The sequence below is a fragment of the Caloenas nicobarica genome, chromosome 1, assembly GCF_036013445.1.
Source record: "Caloenas nicobarica isolate bCalNic1 chromosome 1, bCalNic1.hap1, whole genome shotgun sequence".
Classification (NCBI taxonomy): domain Eukaryota; kingdom Metazoa; phylum Chordata; class Aves; order Columbiformes; family Columbidae; genus Caloenas; species Caloenas nicobarica.
In genome coordinates this window covers 82193312-82206207 of record NC_088245.1, presented here as the reverse complement: position 1 = coordinate 82206207, position 12896 = coordinate 82193312, and positions in this window count along the sequence as shown.

Here is a 12896-nt window from a genome sequence, read left to right as displayed (position 1 = left end):
AATCCTAAATGATCACAAGAGTGATGATACTGGTAGTGTTCCTAACTCATAGACTTTTCAATGAAAAAAAGCTTAGTGTTTGTACCTTTTTTCCTCAGATGCTGCTTCAAATACAGCATTCAGGTAGCCTAGTGTTTCTGATTAATTTGGAGCTGTGATAGTTTATGCAAACTGTACAATGGTGTGCTTGTTGGGATGCTCACTATCAAAATATTCTGCAGGACTCTGTCTGGAAAAAAAATTGTAGGAAATTATTAAAACTGTTTCAAATCATGCATCTTTCAGAAAACTCTGAAGTTTCTTTGGGTAGATCTCAGAAACTTAAAAAAAAAATTTGTACCAGTTTTCAGGGAGGTTTCTTCTATAAAACATGGAGGGAAAAGCAAAGTAAGTACTGGGAATGAGGGCCTAAAACAGAACTGCATTAATCTGGTTTGGAAGTGAATAAGATGTTATCAGGTTAGGGAGACTAGATAATCTCCATCCCCAAATTGTACAGGAAATGGTGCATGACAAAGCAGGTCCAGTAGAAATAAGTTTTTATAAACTATTTGAGCCAACAGTGGTACCATCTGATTGGAAAACAGCAAATGCAATATTCATACTGAGAAGGATTATGAAGGGATAAAGCCAGCATTATTAGCTTTGAAGATTTTCCCTATCTCTGGCCAAACTATAAATCTGCTTTGGACCAGAGTAGGAGAAAGCCTGCCAGCAGAGAAGAACAGTAGACCCTAATGGGACTAAAGGGACCATCTTTCAAAAGAGAAGTCATCTGAGACCCAGGTCCTCTTCAGGGAGAAGGAATCTGAAAAAGCTACAGCCATCACCCACCAAGATATAACAAGACTTTATAAACTAGTTTTTTTTAAAAAACTGCTTTTTTTTTCTAAGTAGATTTATCACTATTACATTAATTTTTTGAAAGAAAAAAAAAAAATCTCAAATCACAGCCTCCACAGATTTTGGAGGATTGCTTTGCCACTTTATATAGGTACTAAAACTACCCAAAAGAAAAAACAGAGGTGTCCATACTCTTTCAGTCAGAATAACAACAAAAACTAGAGACTGCAGTAGCCCAAACCATCTTCTTCATAGAGGAGAGCTGTGATCGTGGCTGCCCCAGGCACACATGCAGAGACAGGAAAGGAATCATTGGTGAAAGGATCCCCACTGCCTCGATGGTGCTGAGGCACGCCAGCTTTCTGCTGTGCTGTGGCAGGTGTGCTTAGAAGACATTCTGTGACTCTGGCTTCATGGATGTTATGATACACAAGAGGAAGGATGGCTTAGGAGTCAGGCACTGAAAAAGTGCCAGGCAAAGGCATATGAGATTCTTCTCTATTGCTTCCTTTGGAAAAGTGTGGATGTTATTGAAGGTAGTGGCTGCACTGAGGGATTTTCTAATATACATATGCTGATATAATCCTCTCTGTGGATATCCTTATTCTGCTGTAGCAGTCTCCACCTGGAATCTTACCTGCTGATATAACTCCTAGACAAGACCATAGTTTGTAATATGCCCCAGTTACCCATCTCTGAAATGAAAATTATGGCACCTCCATCCCTCACTGAGATGTCATTAGGATTAAATGCATTATAGATTGTGAGGCACTCAGGTATTGTAATGTAGTCCTAGAAGTATGATAAGGTGCAGAGGAGAAAAAATGCGTGCCTCTGTAAATCATAGCTCTAGCAGTGGCATGTCAAACTCATGGGATGCAATCACTTCAGCTCGGATTGAGTCTTGGTCATTAGTTGTCCAGTTCATGTCAGATCTTTTCATGAGATTTTTTCCAGCTTTGAATTATTCTCCAGAGTTTGGAGGGTGGAGGAGTGGGGCAGAAACAACGTTGGGATTGGCTTCCACTTGTATCCGATGCTTTTATTTTGATTCTTAAAGAGAGTGATGGAGAAAGTAGAAGAATTCCCTGTTAAATGGGTGGAAACTGTAAAAAACTGACCAAATAAGGTGGTGCTCTAAGGACAAATTCAAGTCTTAGTGACTGAAAGGGTTTCCGGTCCTTTGGATGCTGTAGTGAAAAGTTTCACACAGGAACTCCAGTAATTCAAGATGCATAAGTTCAGAAAAGATACCATAGATCACAGAGATAACACTCTGTATCCCCGGGGGCCCTGACTGAGCAGGCCATTAACATATCCAGAAGATAGTGAATGCCACCATTCTGAATGTAACAACATTGAAAGAAAGGGAAAAATATTTCATATTTTGATCAGTAGAGACAACAGCTCAGAACCTCAGGATCTGAGGGGCCAGACAAAGAAAGAAGGGAAGGGTTGAAGAAGGAAGAAATTTGACTGCAGAATAGACAAAGGAGGTCAGATGATTAACCCCTTATATAGAGTTCTCCAAAAGAAAAGGAGTGTTTGTTGCTATATGCAAAGCCCCCACTATGACATACAACTCATTTACCCCTAATTTTCTCCCCCTTCCCTCAGAAACCTGAGTTTCATAACTCAGTTTGGAGGCAGATCAGATGAGCTGTGAAGATGTTGGCTGGTGGGCACTGATTTTTGGGAAGTGGTTGTTCTGCTTTGCCTTGGTGCTGCAGATTGAAGCATGGTGTGACAGGGGTGTTGTGTTACCACCACATACTCCAGCAGCCCACTTATAGCAATGGGTGCAAAAAAGGCTTCTTCAAAACATGCAAATCCTAGCCAGCAGGATCATGAGGCCCCTGTGGAAGATGAGTGCGCAGTTATAATCTGAAGTACAAACTTAAAACTGGTCTTATTAGAGACAGATGAGAAAGCAGTAGCGAATACAACTTCCATATAGCTGACTCTTCTCCGCTGGTGTTACTCCATGGAACCTCACCTGAATTTGGGGCTTTCCCTTTGTTTTAAGGTTTTGGGGTGGTTAAGGATGTGCTGGTTGAATTTGATTTAAAATGTTGTAACATTTTGAGCAAGAGCTATAAGTGAAAAGAAAAATCTGTGAGGCACTGACAAAACAGGAGAATTTAAATAAACTGTCCTTTGCTCTGTCCAGGGGTCTTGATGGAGGAAAAGATGCGAAAGACGCAAACTTCACGCTGTAGAGGAAATCTGGTCTGTCCTTCAAGTCTTATTTTCTTTGCCTGCCTATTCCTATTTAGAAACCTTCTCATCTAGTTCCGATCTGTGTAAATAAAATTTCTACCTCTGCCTTACATCTCCTTATTGTTTCTATGAAAATGGAAAGTCCATTTTAATTCACCGCTATGCTGGATCTCACCCCCTGCTGGGGAAGTCGAATGCCGGGGCTCAGCACTCCTGCCTGCCTTGAGCTCTGTGGATAATCCTTTTAAATGGAGGTTTGAAGAGACGGACTTACTTCTAAAGTGTTTGCAAGGGAGGGGGAAAGCATTTCAGGTCACAAAGGGACTTTCTCATTGTTAGGAATAGCAGAGGGGTTTGGTGTTGCTCTTCATCCCTCTCCAGCAGCAGCGTACAGTGTAGCAGTGGTCATTCTGCTTTGTATGGAGGTTTTTGTCCCTGAAGTTTTTCCTATCTGGGAAGTTCAATCAGAAACATTCAGTTCAGATAAGGGCAGGGGAAAATAGTTCCCACACAGGCACTTTTGGAAGGCTTTGGGAGCCTGCGGTGAGTCCACCGGTACCTTTTGCAGTGCAAGTGGCCAGAGCGTGTGCCCTCTCTTACCGCTCCCAAGCTCGTGTAGAAATGTGAACAGATGCTATTAGGCAGCTTGCTCTTCATGTCAGAAGTGGTTTCATTTCAGCTTATTGTGAAAATATTTCAATAATTACATTGATACTCTTGACTTAAGTTATGTATTTTTCTGTGCTTATTGTAAACAGTAGCTAGGATAGCAAGTAAGAGGCCATCCAAGAAGGTGTTTAAGCATGCATGTGTATGTGTGTTTATACATGTTTCTGTCATTGGACAGTAGTGTGTGTCCTGAAAATAGAAATACCTGAGAACAGAAGATGGTTTAGCTTCTGTAGATTTGATGCCATAGTGTGAGTCCATTCATGAGTACGCTAAAAAATTGCCTTTTTTTTCCTGCTAAAACATACTTTCTGCAACTCCAAATTAGAAAGATTAATGAGGTGAAATATTAACTCTGGAGTTTAAGAATTGCTACCTGTGGACATGTTTGTCCATTTAAAACCAATATTTTCATTCTATCAGCAGCAAAGAAACTCTTTGCCCTTATTATAACACTGAGGATTGGAGATTTCATTCAAATTAAGCACTGAGAGTTTTTAAAAGACGCTGTCAGGTGCACGCAAAGGCCCCTTTGATGCCACCCTCTGAGTTTTCCAATTGCTGTGGTAAGAGGGAAGGAAGGAAGGGAGGGAAGGAGGGAGGGAAGGAGGGAAGGAAGGAAGGAAGGAAGGAAGGAAGGAAGGAAGGAAGGAAGGAAGGAAGGAAGGAAGGAAGGAAGGAAGGAAGGAAGGAAGGAAGGAAGATAAGAGAGAAGACTATCAGGTATTTCCCCACTTGACAAAATTTCCTTGCGTTTCCGTCACGATTGCTTGGAAGCTGTCGTGGGGAGATGCGTGTTGGAGCAGGGTGGTAAAACCAGTTTTCATCAGCTGTTTTAACCAGGCGCTTGCACAGGCAGGGGGCGCTCAGGATCCCGCCAGAGCGGCGGGACAGCGCGGCGTGACCCGGGGCGGGGGAGGCGGCGGGGCGCCCGTGGTCCCTTATGCTCCCCTCTGGAATGAGACAGAGGGATTAATCCTGCCCGCAGAAGGGCTACGGCTGTGCCTACGGCAGCTGCGGGAAAACAGCAGCTGTATTTTGGGGGGAGGAGGACACCCGGGAGGTGTGTGGGGAGGAAGGCTGGACCGGCCCGCCGCGGCCCCGGCCCTGCCGGGACGAGCTGCCGCAAGTCCCGTCGGTGCTGGGGGCGGCTGTCCCTGAGACCGCGGCAGTGGGGCCGTGATGCCGCCTCTTCCCGCGGTCACGGTTTCCTCCCCCGCCCGTGGCACCCCCTCGGCTGCAGCCCATGGTGATGTCGCTGGGGTTTTTTTTCCTGGGTTTCAGTCCCCAGTCCAAAATGTACCCCTGAAATAATAGTAACTCTCCCAGTTGTGTGGTCCACCAAAGTGTTTACACTGGTATTTTTGCACAAATAGTAGTTTGCATTATATTTTGGATTCTGGGGGTTCTTGCCTTTGAGGTTGCATTTAAACCAGGCACTCCGCTCCCTGGAGTCAAGAGAGGTTCTCCTTCCCTTCTGCCCTGGTGAAACCGCATCTGGAATATTGTGTCCAGTTCTGGGCCCCTCAGCTCAAGAAGGACAGGGAACTGCTGGAGAGAGTCCAGCGCAGGGCAACGAAGATCATGAAGGGAGCAGAGCATCTCCCTTATGAGGAAAGGCTGAGGGAGCTGGGTCTCTTGAGCTTGGAGGAGACTGAGGGGTGACCTCATTAATGTTTATAAAGGGTGAGTGTCAGGAGGATGGAGCCAGGCTCTTCGCAGTGACAACCGATGATAAGACAAGGGGCAATGGGTACAAACTGGAACACAGGAGGTTCCACTTAAATATGAGAAGAAACTTCTTCTCAGTGAGGGTGACGGAGCACTGGAACAGGCTGCCCAGGGAGGTTGTGGAGTCTCCTTCTCTGGAGACATTCCAAACCCGCCTGGACGCCTTCCTGTGTAGCCTCATCTGGGTGTTCCTGCTCCAGCGGGGGGATTGGATTAGATGATCTTTCGAGGTCCTTTCCAATCCCTAACATTCTGTGATTCTGTGAACATTCATCTCCCCCAACAGCCCAAGTTATTAGGTTAAAACTATGCAGAATGATATACCCATAATTAGATTTGCCCCTACTCTCACTTGCTCCCCACTCCCAAAAAAAGTCCCAGACCATGCAGAGTTTCATTCATGTTACTTACAGTGAACAGTTCCTGGCTTACAGTGTCTCCTGTGTCATGTCTCCTCGCCATCAGGGAGAGCTGTGTGGTACAAGCCAAAACATGCCCGCTTAGTTTGCTGGTACAGACATAGTGTTTGAGCCTCACCTTAAGTCATCCTCAGTGAAGCTGCCAGCCATTTCTTGTGCAAATCATAATGCTGAATTTAATTAGTGAAATATCTCAGTAGCTTATCTTGAGCGAGTGATGGTATGGTCTACATAGCCTGTGTATGATAACAAAGGAGATACGTTCACCTGCTCTCACCTGAAGCACTTGCTAAGGTTCCCCAACAGCACCATGAAACTCAATCCGGGCAGAGTTTCAGATGTCACTAGGCCTCCAAACCAGTGATTTTCAATGCATCTTGCTTCTGTAAATGTTTAGGGTATAATTCTGCTGGGGTACGTGAGTGTCCACAAGAGCCTTCCAGCATGTGCTTAGGTGTGAGAGCACGATCAGCCCTCCGGACTTGTAAATTTTTTTAACCGTGTGTTCAGGATTCACCATAGTTATACAATTTGAAGTACTAGTGAGCATTCACATGCATGTAAAATTTTAGGTAAAACATCTTAGTGTGTACTAGATAGTGTTTCATTTTATTTATGTCGTGGAATAATTGAAAATGTCAGTGATGTGATGTATGTAACATCAGTACATCAGTAGCCAGGACACCTAGGGAAAAACTTTTTTTTTTTTTCTTTAAGATCAGCATTTTTTTTTCAATTAATCAACCCAGGATGTGTGCATTTACCTCATTTTTACTAGACCCTCTTCTCTGCTACAATATTTTTGTTTCTGTCAGAAGAACTTTGATATACTTATGCCTTATCCATAGACTAATGTATATATTGCAGAGAGAAAGTGTGTATAAAAGCCATCAATATTCAAGTGCCTATGTCTAAAAAGGAGGAAAAAAACCTTATTGGTTTTACCAACGGCATCACGTCTTTCAAAAAGAAAAATATATTTAAGAGTTTTTGAAGTAGCCTGTGGGCATTGCTCACACAACTCCTGGAAGGAAATTCCTCCTGCAAGTTAAGGGGATTCTGTCAGCTGCTGATCTTGCTTTCACTTTTAAAGGTTGTAGACCAAGTTGTGTGGGTTGCCCAGTACTTTCGTGTGCTTGAAGTGAACAACAACAAGGGTTTGTGTGTTGTTGGCTTCTTTGTCTCTACAGTTTTATCAAATATTTCACTGAGTAGGGAATGTGTAGGCCTATTAAACTCCTGTTTCTAAAGGTCTTAGTGATCTGTTTTCTACTGAGTTATACAAACTAGTATTTTTGGGTTTTGAAAACAAGAGACTGAAAGGCATGTAGAAGACCATAAAATATTACAGGAAAAAAAACCAAGAGTCTTTTGTTGAATTGAATTGTGGTTTTTTAATTTTAAGCCATGAACAGTTTGTATTCATGTTAATTTTGAGGAATAACCATGCTTTTTCTTTACATTGTGGAAGTTTAGAACTCAAAATTATTGAACAAAATTCAGTAAGATACTAGAAAGACTGTAAAACTAAATACTAAAAAATATAAGTATACAAAAGATATTTACCCAAATGTTTGGATTAGTGTTGTGAGAAGCTGACAGCCCCCATGAACCGCATCAAGAATACAAGTTCTACAGCTAGCATATTCCAACCTCCAAATGCCTTTCATGTCAATATGAGAGATACCATCAGGCACTTTGAAAGCACCAACCTATTTATAAAGATACCATCAAAAAACCTGCCTGATGCAGCTGACTTATGAATCAATTATCTGGACTTCACCGAAGATATATCTGTTCTGAATTTTAGAGCCATATGTTTAGAGCAACACCGTACACAAATAGTCTATTCAGGATCCCAACAGGGTTCTTATCTTCATGTATAGGCCTGTCAAAAAGAGAGAGAAAAATGTCCTAACTGTAGGACCTGTTTCCCAGAAACAGTTTGTTAAGGGAGGAAAAAACTTTTGTGGATATCAAGTTATATATAACTGGATGCAGAAAGAGAAGATTAATCAGGAGCAACATGTACGATATTGGTGCTGGCAGCAGACAATAAATTTAATTTATTTGAAAACTATTGAAGATGGTCAGTCAGATTTATTTTTTAAAAAAATTGTCCTAAGTGTTTGTGAGAAAGCATAAACAATCCTATTTGCACACTGAAGCAAATGATTCTGCAGATATTTCTGTGGACATTAAAGCCCAATTAAGAATTTCACAAAGGCAATCATTTAAACTGTTATGTCTTGGCTCTTTTCAGTTCAGGCAGCTTCATTTCCTTGGTCCCAAATCCTCTTTCCGTTTCTAGACACATTTGGAAATTCAGTACATTTATATCAGTGTGCTTGTGCTCTGTTAGAGATTTGCTATGGTTTTGATTAAGCCATATTGAAAAGGGAGGTAAAGGGCGTTTGTGAAACTCTTCATGTGCAGGACCTTAGGCCAGTCGTTACTTCTTGTATTGCCCCTTTTGTCAAGATGCTCCAAGCAGTCATGCAAACAGCCACGCACCGTGTCCTGGGCTGCCTGCAAAATAGAGGTTGGGAGCACAAAGTGGCACAGGTTGCTGAAGCAACTTATCCAAGGTCACTTTCTCTCTGTTTCAGTTTAATTTGTTTACTTCTCCACGGAGATTACAGTGTTGAGCTGTTGGACTGAGCATTAACCTTTTTTCAAGTTCTCACGGGAAGTCCAAGTTGTAACACACCGGCAACTAGAAGTGACAAAGCTGGCACATCATACCAGCCCACAGGAGTCTGCTCATCTCCCTTCCTATAAGAGTCAAATCTGTGTCTAATCAGTCAGTAAAATATCCTGCCGCATTTCATGACATGACTGGTGTTCTTCACTGATGAATAGAATAACTCAGAAGAAAATAGTGGGACTGTGTGGATAGTTGGCAAGTGAACTTATAGAAACATGACAACTTTTGGATTGGAATTTCATATATGACACTGAGCTATATTTTTCTAAAGTTACTGGAGATAATGATTATGCAGTTTGAGACAGATTTTCAGAGAACAAGTGTTTGGTACTTTGGCAAATCAAGTCTCCTGAAAGGTATAGCAAACTGTATATCAGCCTTCACCCCTTGCTTCCGCTCCCCCTCTGCCAAAAAACAAACACATGGAAGTTGTATCACCAGCTTTCTGAAGATCTGGGCTACTAACTGGGTATAACTGGTGACTTTTTTTGTCTTTTTGTGATTGGTAACTGGATTTGGGATGGAAGAAGAAAAACTACCTGAAAAAAAAGCTATAAATCTATTTTGCTAATATAATAGATTGCTACAGATTATAAAATGGACATAGACTCATACTTGTAAATATGAACATACTCATAATTTGAGGCAATAGACATTTGGGTATGGATGGAAAATGCAGCTTGGGAAAACTTGCACTTTCTCATTAGCTAAGCAATCCTGGAAGATGTATTCATTCAATACTGGTGATAAAACTGTTCCCAACCCCACAAATCTACATAAAGAACAAGATGCCACATGATCCTATCCATATAATTTAGTCATGGTTTCTGTTTCAGCTACATATAACTTTCTACAGGCAGGAACTTTAAAGATAATCTCTCACTAAAGAAAGGATGGAGATGGTCCACCACAAAACCTATGGAAATTGTGACTATAAGTAAACTCTCAAAAGAGATCAGAAATGGTCCCCGCGTCATGTCTTGGGCCTTTCTATGTCAGGTTAATTGTAAAATTGATTAATACCTTGGGATTTATAACTGGTATACATGTTACGTGAGACAGGTTGGGTCCCATCCTTCTGCAAGGCGCTCGTTCCCCAAGCTCCAACCAAAGTCAGCAGGAAGCTGCAAGGGCTTTAGAGCACTTCTGAATTCTGACCATTTAAGCATTAATGGATTTGAGGAATTAAATAGCATCAAGTATAGCAAATATTGACCTTTCCTCAGAAAATATTTACCATCTCATTTATTGTTGTATGTCCCCTGCACTAGGATGATATGTTGACATTAGCAGCTATGATTTGCTAGGTGCACTAATGTTCTAAATTGACAAACTCAGCTATTTACTTAAAGGCCCCTTGGATTGATTTCTAGAGGCTTTTCTCATTGTAAATGCATCTGTTCCATGTTAAAATGTCACTTTGGTTTTAGGTATTTCTGGCTTTATAGCATAATTTTGAGCCTCATTTATATTAACAACTTGCCAATTTTGTGAGTAATAGTATGGCAAGTGTTTGTATACCACGTAGTATGTTTTAAGATGAAGATTTCCAAGCCTTGTTTAAAGAAACATTTGAAGTAACACACAGATTTTGCAAAGTGGGAAACCGAGGCATACAGCTGTAAAAGGTTCACTGTAACATGTTTTCACAGCAGCTAATCCTCCTTTTCATAAAAGACTTAAAGCCTTAGTCGCTTGAAAAGTGGGATGTTGGGCTTCCATGTAGTCAGGAGTTCTGAAACACTTATTTTCTATTATGTATAGAATCTGTGTTTCCTGATTTCCAGAACCTGGATCTACAGTCTAACAACTAGTGTATATTTCCCACATCTCTTTCTCTGCCCATTGCTGGAGCTCATAAGCATTTCTTCTGTAGAACAGTCAGAAAGCAGGAAAAAATCTTCCTGTTGCAGTACTTTGTTCTGCAAGAGCTGTTGTGTGTTTGAAATTAGGATAAGCACTGGGTCCATCAGTTGACATTCTCATGTTGTACTTTAGATCACCTTTACCTACCCGTCTGTGACACTCAGTAGAAGCTGGAAGAAAGAATTAGGAAAAAGAAAAAGGGTCAGCTGACAGAACTTGATCAGGCCAGTGACACATTCTCTTGCTGTGATTTGAAATGAAATGTAGCACAAATGTCAGATCTATCCTGCCTTCTCCATCTGTCCAACTTTAAAAGCCTGTCACTTAAGCTCACACTATAGAACACAGGAAGTGGTCAAGGTGTCATTAAAAAAAATTATTTATGCTTTGCTTCATAAAGATCGATTAATAAAGAAAAATGTACAAGTCAAGGCTTAAAACATGTATTTACAATGAGGAAAATGTCTAGACTTCTTATCTGTTTCTGTCCCAAAGCCCTGAACAAACAAAGGAGTCTTCCCTTAAACCTCTCCCCAACTGCCTAGAAAACACCTGTTTTCTTCTTTAAAGAGCTTTAAAAAGAGTCTTGAAGTGATTCACAGAGACAGAATCAAGCACAAGTTGGTACACAGTGTAATTATGGAGAGCACATGTTTTAATGGTGATAGTCTATTAAGTTTTATAATCTGAAATCAGTGACATTTGCAATAATTATTATTAATAGCCCAGTTTCTTACTAGTCATATTTAAATGGAGCTTTATGGCTTAACTAACTAAAGTAATCAGCTTTCAATGGTGTATTATATTAGCCTAAATCATGGAACAGTTGGGTTTTAAGACATGCATTCAGTAGCTCTCTAACTACTTATTATGTTGTAAATAAGGTAAAAATTTCTCTCAACACTATTTACCCCAAATTACTCAGAGGTCACTAGTGGAAAGCCCCGCTGAAACCCAGATGTAGTTTTCCATAAAGCAGAAAGAAAGACTGCGGCTGTTTGTGACCCTTCGCTGAACCTGAGATTATACAAGCTGATGCGCAGCACCTTGATGCCAGTCAAGAGATTTTCAGTGATTCCAGCATCTTGGTGTCAAGTCTCTCGCCACCTAAATCTTGCATAACATGTCCCTAGGTGTTGTGCCACCAAGAAGGTGTGTGTTGTGTTTATTCCTAATTTCTTTAGTGCTGACATCTTTGCTGAGAAGACTGCTGCTAGTCATCTGAGAGAAAACAAATGAGATTCAAAGAAACAAGAATAATTGAGGTGAACAGAGGCTTATGAAAAATTAGTACAGCAAAGGACAATTTGGAAGACTTCTTACAGAAACAAGTGGTGGGTGGAAGTGCCTGTCTGTGTCCTAGTCACACCTGCTGAGGACTTGAGAACTTCGTGTAGTTTTAAAGTGTCTGAGGATCATACAAAAGCTCTTTTGATGCAGCAAGGGCTGATATGCTTTAAGAAGCCACTGGGAGCAGTTTTTCTGAGTACAAAGGTGACACTTTAAGAGTCTTTTTTTTTTCTTTTTAACCTGTAATTATGCTTTTATCAAAGGCTTTCCTTAGAAACTCTTTCATTTCTTAATACCCACACAGACAGCATTAGCAGGGCACTTTCAAATAGTTTAAATGTTAAATTAAAAGTAAAAAGTCTTCTATTATTTGGATGTTTTTGTTGTTGATGTTGGGGTGTTTTTTAAGGACATACAACATCCAGAACACTTTTTCTAAAGCAGTTTCTAGATTTGATGTAAGCAGAAAATATCCATTCAAAGATACAGATCAGAATCTTTTGTAACAATAAGTGAAATAACTCTTAAGAGGTAAGAAACTAATTGACTCTTCAAAGCCATTTTTCCCAAAGGAGTTAACATCCACAGGATGCATGAAAACAGCTTATTTTTTTCTTCACCTTTACTAACCTGGCATCTCTTTCTTTTTAACTTGCTTGTGTGTTTTGCACCTATTTTAAGTGAATTAAAGACAAGCAATTCACAGAAGTAGTGCATTTACCATCAGGCCATTACCACTTGTTTTCTCAGCATGTTCTGCAGATCCACCTAAAGAATGTCGCTGCAAAAATCAATTGGTGTGCAAGATGGTCAGTATTTACCGACAACAGATAGTTAACACTCTAGTAAATATAGAGCGTAAAGGAGGTACTCAAAATATGTATTTGTTGGTCTATATTTTGGTCTGTTAAATAGTGCTTTGTGTTATGGGTAGTTGGTGAATGACAAGATTCACATTCATTCTCGATATTGCATGCTACAGTGCCTGTTAGTAGCTGTGTACATGGTACATCTGTCAATTTTGTGCCTCGACCTCCAGGTCTGCTACAAAAAATATGCTGTATACCAAATGTAAGCAAAGTGTGACAACACTGTGTTTGGAAGACAAATGTCACAGCTGAAGTAAAGGCAGAGTTATCCTATCACAATGG